Source organism: Mustela erminea, chromosome 3, assembly GCF_009829155.1.
Source record: "Mustela erminea isolate mMusErm1 chromosome 3, mMusErm1.Pri, whole genome shotgun sequence".
Lineage (NCBI taxonomy): Eukaryota > Metazoa > Chordata > Mammalia > Carnivora > Mustelidae > Mustela > Mustela erminea.
The window spans coordinates 10,646,442-10,662,649 of NC_045616.1; the positions used below are offsets into that span (position 1 = coordinate 10,646,442).

General features: G+C 39.0%; 1 pseudogene; it reads right to left on the reverse strand.

Annotated features, from left to right (window-relative positions):
* Window positions 1–13,792: 13,792 nt before the first annotated feature.
* The window catches only part of LOC116585808, a 54,207-nt pseudogene continuing 51,791 nt past the window's right edge, over window positions 13,793–16,208 (reverse strand).

A 16,208-nucleotide genomic window follows, 5' to 3' on the forward strand; every position in this document is an offset into this window, starting at 1 on the left:
GTCATAGGGAAATTCTATTTTTAATTTCTTGAGGAATCTCTACACTGTTCTCCAAAGAGGCGGCACCAACCTGTATTCCCACCAACAGTGTAAGAGAGTTCCCCTTTCTCCACATCCCCTCCTTTCCTGTCTAGTTAATTTTGGCCATTCTAACTGGTGTAAGGTGATATCTCAATGTGGTTTTAATTTGAATCTCCCTGAGGGCTAATGATGATGAACATTTTTTCATGTGTCTGATAGCCATTTGAATGTTTTCATTGGAGAAGTGTCTGTTCATATCTTCTGCCCATTTTTTGATATGATTGCCTGTTCTTTGTGTGTTGAGTTTGAGGAGTTCTTTATACATCCTATATATCAACCTTTTGTCTGTACTGTCATTTGCAAATATCTTCTCCCATTCCGTGGGTTGCCTCTTGGTTTTTTTGACTGTTTCCTTTGCTGTGAAGAAGCTTTTGATTTTGAGGACGTCCCAAATGTTCATTTTCACTTTAGTTTCCTTTGCCTATGGAGACATATCTTGAAAGAAGCTTCTGTGGCTGATATCGAAGAGATTACTGCCTATGTTCTCCTCTAGGATTCAGATGGATTCCTGTCTCATGTTGAGGTCTTTTATCAATTTTGAGTTTATGTTTGTGTACAGTGTAAGAGAATGGTTGAGTTTCATTCTTCTACATATAGTTGTCCATATTTTCCAGCACAATTTATTGAATAGACTGTCTTTTTTCCACTGTATATTTTTTCCTGTTTTGTTGAAGATTAATTGACCATAGAGTTGAGGGTCCATATCTGGGCTCTCTACTCTGTTACACTGGTCTATGTGTCTGTTTTTATGCCAGTACCATGCTGTCTTGGTGACCACAGCTTTGTAATAAAGCTTGAAATAAGGTAACGTGATGCCCCCAGCTTTATTTTTGTTTTTCAACATTTCCTTAGCGATTTAGGGTCTCTTCAGATTCCATACAAATTTTCGGATTCTTTGTTCCAGCTCTTTGAAGAATACTGGTGGAATTTTGATCGGAATGGCATTAAAAGTATAGATTGCTCTAGGAAGTATAGACATTTTAACAATGTTTATTCTTCCAATCCAAGAGCATGGAATTGTCTTTCATCTTTTTGTGTCTTCTTCAATTGCTTTCATGATTGTTCTGTAGTTCCTTGAGTACAGATCCTTTACCTGTTTGGTTAGGTTTATTCCCAGGTATATTATGGTTATTGGTGCTATAGTAAATGAAATTGATTCTCTAATTTCTCTTTCTGTATTTTCATTGTTAGTGTATAAGAAAGCCACTGATTTCTACACATTGACTTTGTATCCTGCCAAGTTGCTGAATTGCTGTATGAGTTCTAGTAGTTTGGGGGTGGAGTCTTTTGGGTTTTCCATATAAAGAATCATGTCATCTGCGAAGAGAGAGTCTGACTTCTTCATTACCAATTTGGATACCTTTTATTTCTCTTTGTTGTCTGATTGTTGTTGCTAGGACTTCTAATACTATATTGAACAAGAGTGGTGAAAGTGGGCATCCTTGTCGTGTTTCTGATCTCAATGGGAAGGCTGCAAGCTTTTTCCCATTGAGGATGAAATTTGCTGTGGGTCTTTCACAGATAGATTTGATGAAGTTCAGGAATGTTCCCTCGATCTTTAAGCTTTGAAGCATTTTAATCAGAACGGATGCTGGATTTTGTCAAATGCTTTTTCTGCATCAATTGAGAGGACCATGTGGTTCTTCTCTCTTCACATATTAATTTGTTCTATCACATTGATTGATTTCCAAATGTTGAACCATCCATGTAGCCCAGGGATGAATCCCACCTGGTCATGGTGGATAAACTTTTTAATATGCTGTTGGAACCTGTTTGCTAGGATCTTGCTGAGAATCTTAGCATCCATATTCTTCAGTTATATTGGTCTGAAATTCTCCTTTTTGGTAGGGTCTTTGCATGGTTTGGGCATCAGGGTAATGCTGGCTTAATCGAAAGCATCTGGAAGTTTTCCTACTTCTTCAAGTTTTTGAAACAGCTGCAGGAGAATAAGTGTTATTTTTTCTTTGAAAGTTTGGTAGAATTCCCCGGGGAATCCGTCAGGTCATGGGCTCTTGTTTTTTGGGACGTTTTTGATCACTGCTTCAAACTCATTACTGGATATCAGTCTATTCAGGTTGTCGATTTCTTCCTGGTTCCATTTTGGGAGTTTATACTTTTCCAGGAATGCATCCATTTTATCAAGGTTGCTAAGTTTATTGGCATATAATTATTGATAATAACTTCTGATGATTGTTTCTACTTCCTTGGTGTTCGTTGTGATCTCTCCCTTTTCATTCATAATTTTATGAATTTGGGCTTTCTCTCTTTTCTTTTAGATTAGTGTGGCCAGTGGCCTATTGATCTGATTGACTCTTTCAAAAAACCAACTTCTATTTTCATTTATACATTCTACTGTATCTTTGGATTCTACCTCATTATTCTCAGCTCTAATCTTGATGATTTCTCTTCTTATATGTGGAATTGGTTTGATTTGCATTGATTCTCCAGTTCTTTAAGGTTTAGAGAAAGCTGCTGTGTTCTGGATTTTTCAATTTTTTTGAGGGAGGCTTCGATCGCTATGTATTTCCCCCTTAGGACCGCCGTTGCTATATCCCATAGGTTTTGGACCAATGTGTCTTCATTCTCAATGGTGTCCATGAATTGTTTCAGTTCTTCTTTTATATCCTGGTTGATCCAAGCATTCTTAAGCAAGGTGGCCTGTAGCTTCCAAGTGTTTGAGTTCCTTCTGAACTTTTACTTGTGATTGAGCTCCAGTTTCAAAGCATTGTGATCTGAGAATATGCAGGGAATCATCTCAGTCTGTTGGTATCGGTTGAGTCTGATTTGTGACCCAGTATGTGGTCTATTCTTGAGAATGTCCCATGTGCACTTGAGAAGAATGAGTATTTTGTTGTTTTAGGGTTGAATGTTCTGTATATATCTATGAGGTCTATCTGTTCCAATGTGTCATTCAATGCTCTTGTTTCTTTATTGAGTTTCTGCTTCGATGGTCTGTCTATTTCTGAGAGAGGCATATTAAGATCTCCTACGATTAGTGTAATCATATCAATATGACTCTTTATCCTGATTAAAAGTTTTCTTATGTAATTGGCTGCTCCCATATTGGGGGCACAGTTATTTACAATTGTTAGATCATTTTGGTGGATAGTTCCTTTAAGGATTATGTAGTGTATCTCTTATGTATCTCTGAATGCAGTCTTTAGTTTAAAATCTAATTTATCTGATATGAGAATCACTTACCCAGCCTTCTTTTGAGGCCCATTGGCATGAAAGATGCTTCTTCATCCCTTCACTTTCAGTCTGGGTGTATCTTTAGGTTCAAAATGGGTCTCTTGTAGACAACGTATGGATAGGTCATATCGTTTTATACAATCTGCAACCTTGTGCTTTTTTAAAATTTTTTAATTTTTTATAAACATATAATCTATTTTTTTTATTTCCAGCATAACAGTATTCATTATTTTTGCACCACACCCCGTGCTCCATGCAATCCGTGCCCTCTATAATACCCACCACCTGGTACCCCAACCTCCCACCCCCCCGTCCCTTCAAAACCCTCAGATTGTTTTTCAGAGTCCATAGTCTCTCATGGTTCACCTCCCCTTCCAATTTCCCCCAACTCCCTTCTCCACTCTAAGTCCCCATGTCCTCCATGCTATTTGTTATGCTCCACAAATAAGTGAAACCATATGATAATTGACTCTCTCTGCTTGACTTATTTCACTCAGCATAATCTCTTCCAGTCCCGTCCATGTTTCTACAAAAGTTGGGTATTCATCCTTTCTGATGGAGGCATAATACTCTATCCCCAGGGGTACAGGTCTGTGAATCACCAGGTTTTCACACTTCACAGCACTCACCAAAGCACATACCCTCCCCAGTGTCCATAATCCCACCCCCTTCTCCCAAACCCCCTCCCCCCCAGCAACCCTCAGTTTGTTTTGTGAGATTAAAAGTCACTTATGGTTTGTCTCCCTCCCAATCCCATCTTGTTTCATTTATTCTTCTCCTACCCACTTAAGCCCCCATGTTGCATCACCACTTCCTCATATCATATAATCCATTTTTATCTCCAGGTGTACACGTCTGTGAATCACCAGGTTTACACACTTCACAGCACTCACCAAAGCACATACCCTCCCCAATGTCCATAACCCCACCCCCTTTCTTCCAACCCCCCTCTCCCCAGCAACCCTCAGTTTGTTTTGTGAGATTAAGAGTCAGTTACGGTTTGTCTCCCTCCCAGTCCCATCTTGTTTCATTTATTCTTCTCCTACCCACTTAAGCCCCCATGTTGCATCACCACTTCCTCATATCAGGGAGATCATATGATTGTTGTCTTTCTCCGCTTGACTTATTTCGTTAACCATGATACGCTCTAGTTCCATCCACGTTGTCGCAAATGGCAAGATTTCATTTCTTTTGATGGCTGCATAGTATTCCATTGTGTATATATACCACCTATTCTTTATCCATTCATCTGTTGTTGGACATCTAGGTTCTTTCCATAGTTTGGCTATTGTGGACATTGCTGCTATGAACATTTGGTTGCACAAGCCCCTTCAGATCACTACGTTTGTATCTTTAGGGTAAATACCCAGTAGTGCAATTGCTGAGTCATAGGGCAGTTCTATTTTCAACATTTTGAGGAACCTCCATGTTGTTTTCCAGAGTGGTTGCACCAGCTTCCATTTCCACCAAGAGTGTAGGAGGGTTCCCCTTTCTCCGCATCCTCGCCAGCATCTGTCATTTCCTGATTTGTTAATTTTAGCCATTCTGACTGGTGTGAGGTGTTATCTCATTGTGGTTTTGATTTGTATTTCTCTGATGCCGAGTGATATGGAGTACTTTTTCATGTGTCTATTGGCCATCTGGATGTCTTCTTTGTAGAAATGTCAGTTTATGTCCTCTGCCCATTTCTTGATTGGATTATTTGTTCTTTGGGTGTCGAGTTTGCTAAGTTCTTTATATATTTTGGATACTAGTCCTTTATCTCATATGTCGTTTGCAAATATATTCTCCCATTCTGTCAGTTGTCTTTTGGTTTTGTTAACTGTTTCCTTTGCTGTACAAAAGCTTTTGATCTTGATAAAATCCCAATAGTTCATTTTTGCCCCTGCTTCCCTTGCCTTTGGCGATGTTCCTAGGAAGATGTTGCTGCAGCTGAGGTCGAAGAGGTTGCTGCCTGTGTTCTCCTCAAGGATTTTGATGGATTCCTTATTCACATTGAGGTCCTTCATCCGTTTTGAGTCTATTTTTGTGTGTGGTGTAAGGAAATGGTACAATTTCATTTTTCTGCATGTGGCTTTCCAATATTCCCAAAGCCATTTATTGAAGAGGCTGTCTTTTTTCCATTGGACATTCTTTCCTGCTTTGTTGAAGATTAGTTGACCATAGAGTTGAGGGTCTATTTCTGGGCTCTCTATTCTGTTCCATTGATCTATGTGTCTGTTTTTTGTGTCTGTACCATGCTGTCTTGAGGATGACTGCTTTGAAATAGAGCTTGAAGTCAGGAATTATGATGCCACCAACTTTGGCTTTCTTTTTCAATATCCCTTTGGTTATTCGAGGTCTTTTCTGGTTCCATATAAATTTTAGAATTATTTGTTCCATTTCTTTGAAAAAGATGGGTGGTACTTTGATAGGAATTGAATTAAATGTGTATATTGCTTTAGGTAGCATAGACATTTTCACAACATTTATTCTTCCAATCCAGGAGCATGGAACATCTTTCCATTTCTTCGTGTCTTCCTCAATTTCCTTCATGAATATTTTATAGTTTTATGAGTATACATTCTGTGCCTCTTTGGTTAGGTTTATTCCTAGGTATCTTAAAGTTTTGGGTGCAATTGTAAATGGGATTGACTTCTTAATTTCTCTTTCTTCTGTCTTGTTGTTGGTGTAGAGAAATGCAACTGATTTCTGTGCATTGACTTTATATCCTGACACCTTACTTAACTCCTGTACAAGTTCTAGCAGTTTGGGAGTGGAATCTTTTGGGTTTTCCACATATAGTATCATATCATCTGCAAGGAGTTGTAGCTTAACTTCTTCTTTGCCGATTTGGATGCCTTTAATTTCCTATTATTGTCTGATTGCTGAGGCTAGGACTTCTAGTACTATGTTGAAGAGCAGTGGTGATAATGGACATCCCTGCCATCTTCCTGACCTTAGCGGAAAAGCTCTCAGTTTTGCTCCATTGAGAATGATATTTGTGGTGGGTTTTTCATAGATGGCTTTGATAATATTGAGGTATGTGCCCTCTATCCTTACACTTTGAAGCGTTTTGATCAGGAAGGGATGTTGTACTTTGTCAAATGCTTTTTCAGCATCTACTGAGAGTATCATATGGTTCTTGTTCTTTCTTTTATTGATGTGTTGTATCACATTGACTGATTTGCAGATGTTGAACTAACCGTGCAGCCCTGGAATAAATCCTACTTTGTGGTGGTGAATAATCCTTTTAATGTATTGTTGAATCCTATTGGCTAGTATTTTGGTGAGAATTTTCGCATCTGTGTTCATCAAGGATATTGGTCTATAGCTCTCTTTTTTGATGGGTTCCTTGTCTGGTTTTGAGATCAAGGTGATGCTGGTCTCATAAAATTAGTTTGGAAGTTTTCCTTCCATTGCTATTTATTGGAACAGTTTCAGGAGAATAGGAATTAGTTCTTCTTTAAATGTTTGGTAGAATTCCCCCGGGAAGCCATCTGGCCCTGGGCTTTTGTTTGTTTGGAGATTTTTAATGACTGTTTCAATCTCCTTACTGCTTATGGGTCTGTTCAGGCTTTTTATTTCTTCCTGGTTAAGTTTTGGTAGTTTATATGTTTCTAGTAATGCATCAATTTCTTCCAGATTATCAAATTTGTTTGCATAGAGTTGCTCATAGTATGTTCTTATAATTGTTTGTATTTCTTTGGCGTTAATTGTGATCCCTCCACTTTCATTCATGATTTTATTTATCTGGGTCCTTTCTCTTTTCTTTTTGATAATTCTGTCCAAGGGTTTATCAATTTTATTAATTCTTTCAATGAACCAGCTCCTAGTTTTGTTGATTTGTTCTATTGTTTTTTTGGTTTCTATTTCATTGATTTCTGCTCTGATCATTATTATTTCTCTTCTCCTGCTGGATTTAGGGTTTCGTTCTTGTTCTTTCTCCAGCTCCTTTTGGTGTTGGGTTAGGTTGTGTACCTGAGACCTTTCTTATTTCTTGAGAAAGGCTTGTACTGCTATACATTTTTCTCTCAGGACTGCCTTTGTTGTGTCCCACAGACTTTGAACTGTTGTATTTTCATTATCATTTGTTTCCATGATTTTTTTCAATTCTTCTTTAATTTCCCGGTTGACCCATTCATTCTTTAGGAGGATGCTGTTTAGTCTCCATGTATTTGGGTTCTTTCCAAACTTCCTCTTGTGATTGAATTCTAGCTTCAGAGCATTGTGGTCTGAAAATATGCAGGGAATGATCCCAAACTTTTGATACCGGTTGAGTCCTGTTTTAGGACTGAGGATGTGATCTATTCTGGAGAATATTCCATTTGCACTAGAGAAGGATGTGTATTCTGTTGCTTTGGGATGAAATGTTCTGAATATATCTGTGATGTCCATCTGGTCCGGTGTGCCATGTAAGGCCTTTATTTCCTTGTTGATCTTTTGCTTGGATAATCTGTCCATTTCAGTGAGGTGACTGTTAAGTTCCCCTACTATTACTGTATTATTGTTGATGTGTTTCTTTGATTTTGTTATTAATTGGTTTATATACTTGGCTGCTCCCACGTTGGGAGCATAGACATTTTAAATTGTTAGATCTTCTTGTTGAACAGACCCTTTGAGTATGATATAGTGTCCCTATTCATCTCTTATTATAGTCTTTGGCTTAAAATCTAATTGATCTGATATAAGGATTGCCACTCCTGCTTTCTTCTGATGTCCATTAGCATGGTAAATTGATTTCCACCCCCTCATTTTAAATCTGGAGGTGTCTTCGGGCTTAAAATGAGTTTCTTGTAGGCACCATATAGATGGGTTTTTGTTTTTTTATCCATTCTGATACCCTGTGTCTTTGATTGGGGTGTTTAGCCCATTAACATTCAGAGTAACTATTGAGAGAAATGAATTTAATGCCATTGTATTGCCTGTAAGGTGACTGTTTTGTATATTGTCTCTGTTCCTTTCTGATCTACCACTTGTAGGCTCTCTCTTTGCTTAGAGGATCCCTTTCAATATTTTCTGTATAGCTGGTTTGGTGTTTGCAAATTCTTTCAGTTTTTGTTTGTCGTGGAAGCTTTTAATCTCTCCTTCTATTTTCAATGATAGCTTAGCTGGATATAGTATTCTTGGCTGCATGTTTTTCTCATTTAGAGCTCTGAATATATCATGCCAGCTCTTTCTGGCCTGCCAGGTCTCTGTGGATAAGTCTGCTGCCAGTCTAATATTTTTAGTATTGTATGTTACAGACTTCTATTCCCAGGCTGCTTTCAGGATTTTCTCTTTGTCACTAAGACTTGTAAATTTTACTATTAGGTGATGGGGTGTTGGCCTATTCTTATTGATTTTGAGGGGTGTTCTCTGAACCTCCTGAATTTTGATGCTTGTTTCCTTTGCCATATTGGGGCAATTCTCCCCAATAATTCTCTCCAGTATACCTTCTGCTCCCCTCTCTCTTTCTTCTTCTTCTGGAATCCCAATTATTCTAATGTTGTTTCGTCTTATGGTGTCACTTATCTCTCGAATTCTCCCCTCGTGGTCCAGTAGCTGTTTGTCCCTCTTTTGCTCAGCTTCTTTATTCTCTGTCATTTGGTCTTCTATATCACTAATTCTTTCTTCTGCCTCATTTATCCTAGCAGTGAGAGCCTCCATTTTTTATTGCATCTCATTAATATCTTTTTTGATTTCAACTTGGTTAGATTTTAGTTCTTTTATTTCTCCAGTAAGGGCTTTTAAATCTCCCGAGTGTGTTTCTCTAATATATTCCATGCCTTTTTTGAGCCTGGATAGAACCTTGAGAATTGTCATTCTGAACTCTAGGTCTGACATATTACAAACGTCTGTATTGATTAGGTCCTTAGCCTTCAGTACTGCCTCTTTTTATTTTTTTTTTTTTTTTTTTTTTTTGTGGTGAATTTTTCTGCCTAGTCACTTTGTCCAGATTAAGAGTATATGAAGGAGCAAGTAAAATACTAAAAGGGTGGCAACAACCCCAGGAAAATATGCTTTAACCAAATCAGAAGATATCCCAAATTGTAAGGGGGATAAAGGTGATAAAAAGAGGTTCATAAAGAAAAAACAAAGAAAAGAATTTAAAAAAGAAAAGAAATAAAGAAAAGTATAAAAAAGATATATATATATATATATATATATATACATATATATATATATATATATATATATATATTAGATAAGCTAGTTAAAAACATTAAAAAAGAAAAGGGTAAAAGTTAAAAAATTTTTAGCAGAAGAAGAGAAAAAAAATGAAAAAGAAAAAATAAATTAACTGCAAGACTAAAGAATCACAGGGAGAAAGCCATGAGTTGCCCGCTTTGCTTTCTTCTCCTCTGGAATTCTGCTGCTCTCCTTGGTATTGAAACTGCACTCCTTGGTAGGTGAATTTGGTCTTGGCTGGATTTCTTGTTGATCTTCTGGGGGAGGGGCCTGTTGTAGTGATTCTCAAGTCTCTTTGCCCCAGGTGGGAATGCACTGCCCTTACCAGGGGCCGGGCTGAGTAATCTGCTCGGGTTTGCTTTCAGGAGCTTTTGTTCCCTGAGCTCTTTCCGTAGAGTTCTGGAGGACAGGAATACAAATGGCAGCCTCCTAGTCTCCGGCTCGGAGGAGCCGAGAGCCCAGGGCCCCACTCCTTAGTGTGCCCTCAGAGAACAGTGCCCAGTAACTCCCGTCTGCCTGACCTCCAGCCGCGATCCGAGCTCACCGAGCCTGCAACCAGTTCAAGGTAACTCCGAGCTGGAAGCTCACTGTCAGCTCTGTCTCTGAAGCCGGCTTCCCCGTTCCAATACCCGCAAGCTCTGGGATACTCAGACACCCCCGATCCTTCTGTGACCCTGCAGGACCTGAGGCCACGCTGACCTTGGTTGTCTTCGCCCCAGTTTAACCTCTGGAGCGATGTCCCTCAGCGGAACAGACTTTTAAAAATCCTGATTTTGTGCTCCGTTGCTCTGCTGCTTGCCGGGAGCCAGGCCCTCCCACTGTGGTCTATCTTCCCATCGCTTTGGATTCACTTCTCCGCCAGTCCTACCTTTCAGAAAGTGGTTGCTTTTCTGTTTCTAGAATTGCTGTTCTTCTTCTCTTCAATCTGCCGATGGATTTGAGGGGTTTGCAATCTAGGAATCAGTATCTAGCTGATCTCCTGCTAGCTGAAGTAGTCTCAGCCTGCTACTTCTCTGCCATCTTAACTCCTCCCCAACCCTGTGCCATTTTATGAGCGCATTTAGGCCATTCACATTGAGAGTGCTTACTGATAGATACGTTTTTATTGATATCGAGTTACCATTGAAGTCTTTCTTTCTGTAGATTGTCTCTATATTTCTGTTCAATGCTATTAGGATTTTTCCTCTTTTATAGAAACCCCCTTAATATTTCCTGCAGTATCGGCTTGGTGGTTGCATAATCTTTTAAGCCTTTCCGGTCGTGGAAACTCTTTGTCTTTCCATCCATTTTGAATGTCAGTCTTGCTGGATAAAGTATTCTTGGCTGCATGTTCTTCTCATTCAGTGCCCTGAATATATCTTGCCAGCATTTTCTGGCTTGCCAGGTCTCAGTGGACAGGTCTGATGTTATTCTGATGGGCTTTCCTCTGTAAGGAAGGAGCCTTTTTGCCCTAGCGGCTTTCCAGAGATTATACCTACAATTATAATTCCTCAATTTGACTATCAGGTGTTGATGTTCTTTTGGAATGTAGAATCTTGGGTGGGAGACCGTTCAGCCTCTAGTACATGAACGCTGGTTCCATTCGCGAGATTGGGAAAATTTTCATGAAGGACTTGTTCCACTATATCTTCTAGACTTCTTTCATTCTCCTCCCCTTCAGGGATTCCAATAATTCTGATGTTGGAATGTTGCATGGCATCATTTATTTCCCTGATTCTGTTTTCGTGGTTTCTAAGCTGTTTGTTCCAGGCTTCCTTCTGATCCTTTCTCTCTATCTGTTTGTCCTCCAGATCACTAATTCTATCTTCTGTCTCAGTTACCCTAGCTTTCAGAGAATTTAGATTAGATTGGAACTCATTGAGAGCATTGTGAACCTCCTCCCTGGTAGCTTTAAGCTCTTCCCTAACATTGTGAACATCCTGTCTGGTTGCTTTCAGCTCAGCCCTAATCAATTCTGTTTGGTCATCCATGGCTTTCTCCAACCTAGCTAATGCCTGGATAATTGTTAGCCTGAATTCTCTTTCCGACATATTGTCTATGTTGATAGCCATTAGCTCTGTTGAAAAAGGTCCATCCTCTGTATTTTTCTTCTGTTGGGCATTCCTCCTCCTAATCATTTTGGTGGGAGATGACTGAACAGATGTAGCTGGATGTATCAACCGTGGTGCAGTCAAGGTGCACCCTCGAACACTTCTGAGCAATCAGGATTCCCCACCCAAACGACAGATAAAAGAAAAGAAAAGAGAGAGAGAGAGAGACAGGAAAGAAAGGGAAGATGAAAGAGAAGGTTCAGCCCAGATGGACCCCAAGGTAAGATTTATGAAGTAGACAAACAAAAACAGACAAACAAAAAGACTGATAAAAGTATATGACAAAAGAAAAAATATATATATATGCAAGTAAAGGAAGAACCTCGTCAAAAAGAACCCCAAGTATAAGATGTATATACTATCAGGACAAACACAAAAACACAGAAACACTTGTGGAAGAAAAAGATGGGAGAGTGGTTATAAATTCTCAGTGTGTGCGACGAAGGTTGTTTTGATTCTTCCTGGATATATCTTGATATCTTTGTTAAGGGAATCAACTTCCCTAAGATAAAGGGAGATTAAAAATTAGTTTACCTATGGGGGTAGTATTGATTGGGGAAAGGAGATTACTTTGAAGTTTAACTCTATATGATTATTAGAGGATAAAAATAAAAAGGAATGAACTAGACTAAACTCAACTAATTTTTTTTTAAAAAGAAGGAATTTAAAAAATAGAAATGCAAAAGAAAAACATAGGTATATGTATCAAAAAGTTCAGGTTAGAAGGTCATTACGGAATTTGATGTACTGGAGAGCTCACTGTGGTGGTTATTAGGTTAAAAAAAATTACCTATATATGAAAAAAAAAAAAAAGATGAACCAGAATAGTGAGAATGAATGTAAAATAAAAGTTTTCCTATGTAGTAGTGGTTGTTCTTTTGTAGTACTTTTATTTTTTTTGTCCTCTTTTTTTTTTTTCTTTGTTGGTTTGTTTTCTGGTGGAGGGGCCTGCCACGTGGGTTTTCAGTCAATGATGTTCCCTGACTTAAATCCTCCCGTCCCCCTCAAGGAGGTGGGCTCTGAGGAAACTTGTTTTGTTTTGTTTTTTTCAGGCTTTGTTCTCTGGCGGTTCTTATGTGTGTTCACTTTTTTTTTTTTCTCACTTTGACCGCTTTTGACGGTTTTTGTAGTTTTAGAGGAAAACAAACCACACCCTGATCTCCCTCTCAGAGAGAAGCCTCAGTCTGGCTGCAGAGCCGAAATAAGTTCCCCCTTGGCCGCTGGCGGAGCAGGTTCCAAGTCGCTGTCCCTGGGTACACAGGACCTTTTGCTTGTTTGCTTCTACCCAAAGCCAAGGCAATGGTGGCTGTCTGGGCAGCTCCAGACCACCAGAGAGGTTCCAAGCAGCAATCGCACACTGAGATTTTCCCGCTGGCCTGGGCTGGGAGTGCCTGGTCTTTCTGGGTCTAAGAGCGCCTGGCTTGCACACACCAATTTCAAGGGAGGCTGAAGTTCGCACATGGGTCTCAGGCTCTGAGAACAGGGCTCAGGCCCAAGAGCACCAGGCTGGGTCTTTGCACACCTCTCTGGGGGGAGAGTTTGATGCAGGCTCTGAAACAATGGTGTGTATCAAAGGGCACCAGCTGGGCCTTTATACCTCTCTCCGGGGAGTATCTCAGGCTCTATAGCAGGGCTCTCACATTCTGCCGCCCAGTGGCTCCCATCCCCTCACAGGAAATGGACCCCATGCGTTCTCGGGCATGCTGGTGGCTTAGGGACCAAGAGCTGTTTTCTCCACTGCACTCTCTCTGCCTCAGTGCCAGGGGAGGCTGTCCTGGGACCGGGGACTTAAGCCCCTGTCCCTAACCATCCCAATTCTGACAATTTCTCCCCGAGGTCCTTTGCTCTTTTGGAGTGCTTTCAACCAGTCTCCAAGTTAATGCTGGTCCCCAGACGGAGGACACTCTCACTCGTATTGGGGTGTTACTTTCCAACTGGTCACCTGTGGTGGCTCCCTTCCCTTTTTGTTTATCTTCTGATATCAGTCCGCAGTTCCCACTCTGCTTTACCTGCCCACTGGCGTTTTTTCCCCCAGTAGAGATCCAGACGTGCATAATTCTGATCTCAGGCTGATTTCATGGGTGATCAAAGTTCTTTGGTAGGTAATCAGCTCACTTTGGGGTACAAGTTGAAAAGACGCCTCCTCCTACTTCCCCGCCATCTTCACAACTTCTGGATTAATTAAATCTTCATCTTAAATCCTGGAATGGTATTATTCTTAAAGAGTGTACAAGGTAAAACTAATGGACTTCGAGGCAGCAGGGCTAGTGAGAACTTTGTTACAAATTTACAGTGCAGATCCTCTGAATTATTCTTCTCAGGGTCCCCTCACCTTGTTTCTCAGGCTAAAAATGATTGGGTTGAATTCTAGGGTCAGGATGGTTTAGAAGACAGCAAGGACCTTGTCCTCTGTGGGAGATTGGAAGGATCTAGTGCATAAGTAAGTGTGAATAAAGGGTGCATAGTAGAACGTCATCACAGTGAGATGGGTGCTGCAGGTCAAGGAAACACAAGGAAGAGGGTGATGCTTACAAAAACTGTGTACTCATAGACCCAATTGTCCATGCAGGCCAGAGTCAACATGGCTGGGACATCATAAAATAAATTGTTAATGACTCTGGATCTATAAAAGGGATACAGAAATCATATGCAGTGTGGGCACAGGAGTTGATTGAACCCATCATACAAGATCCTCTTATGGTCACAACACACTCTTTTGTTCATAAAAGTAGCAGAGTGCAGAGGAAAGCAAATTGATGCATAGGCCACAGCGGTCAATAGTAATCCTTCTGGATCAAATAAATCAATGAAGAAGAAACTCTGAATTGCACACTCAATGAAAGAAATACACTTGTTTCCAGACTGATAATCAGAAACCATCTTGGGAACAATACTGGAGATGTAGTTCAGGTCCATGAGGGACATGACTAAGTAGGGAATACATGAGTGTGTGTGAATGGGTGTTCAGGAGGATTAGGATGATTATGGACAGGTTACCAAACAGAACCATTAGGAAAATAAGAAAACTGAGAGTGAAGAAACACAGGCCAATGCTTGATGGTGGGAATAACCCCAATAAGAATAATCAGTTGTTGTTTGGTTAATATTTACCAAGGGGACAGTGACTTAATTTTCCATAAAGAGAGATGCATAGTAAGTACAGAAAAATAATCTCTTATTAATTCATTATTTTAGTTCCACTGCGATTTATTCAGGACACATTGCAGCTCTTAAAAAATTAACACATATTTTGAAAAAAAAAAATTCCTCATAGTTAAAATATTGATGACATGTAAATGTCCATCCAAAAATACTTCATGGAAATGTGTAAATTTGTAAGGATAATATTTTTTGTGACTTTTTAACATACAAATATTTTATTTTCCTGTGTCAGTTTAGTTATTAATAACATCAGGCTTTATAATTGTTATATATGCATTATAAGGAAATGTAAATGCATAAATTTTACACCCATACTTGAATATATTTTATTACATTTTGGCAGTAATTTTTTTTTTCATTTATAATTAAGCCCAAAGATTTCTGAAACTATAGTAGTCCTCTCAGGTCACGCTGTATATATATCTTTTTGGTTTGATCATTTGGTTGTTTTGATACCAAGACTTAGTATCGCTTCTTTTTCCCCAAGAAATCTAGTAAAGTGTTATTGACAACAATAAATTATAGGAAACAGATTTCGTTCTCCTCACTCAATATTCAAATGCTTTAAAGAAACTCCATTCCTGACAACTTTATCTAGCATTTTATTGTAGCTCCTTGACTATGCTTACACTGTCTGAAAATATCTGTATTGTTCTTCTGCTTCTCAAAAATTATATAACATTATTCATTCTTTATGGCATCTTTCCTTTTTCTGCTTGACCTCTTGCTTTTGTGTACTTGAAAGTCTTTCCATTTTTTTGATACATGTGAGTTTAACTCCTATCTGTATCACATTCTGTCATAAAACTCAACAAAAATAATAATAAAGCAGTAGATCTGCATAAGTTAAAATAGAGTGGGAAACAGAATAGAGGGTGGAATCAGAGATTAGAACATTTGGGTGAAGACATTTTAAGGAACAGACACTTAAAATGAGTTGGAAAATGACATTTTGAGAATATTCTAAGTAAAAAGGAGTGGAGGGAATCTTCTCAAGAAGGAATTCCATCTGGGACAAAAGACTAAGATGTTATGCATACAAAGGACTATATGCTTCAGTCTCATACTTTTCTAGGACCGAAGCCATCAGAATATTGAGGAATTCTTTATATGAAAGATAGACACACTAACACATATGTACACTGAATTAAAAGTTATTTACATGAATGCCTGGCTGTGGGTATTAAGGAGGGCACATATTGCATGGAGCCCTGGGTATTGTGTATAAGCATTGAATCTTGGAACACTGTAAAGATAAAATTATATTTAAAAAAAAAAGGATAAATGTAAGAAACTTAAAAAAAAATCTGGTGTCTTCAGAGAGATGTGAGAATTTATCAAATCCAAAGTAAAAATGTCATGTGTTTTATAGAATAAAGTGCCCAGTAACGACAAAAAACTTTTCTAAATAAATGCAAATAATTAAAATAATAAATTTAATGAAAGTGTCAAAAGATAAATGGATGAGAATCAACCAGAAAGCAACAGTGAAATGCAAAATCTGACACTTAGGACAGATAAGAGAATGAGAGG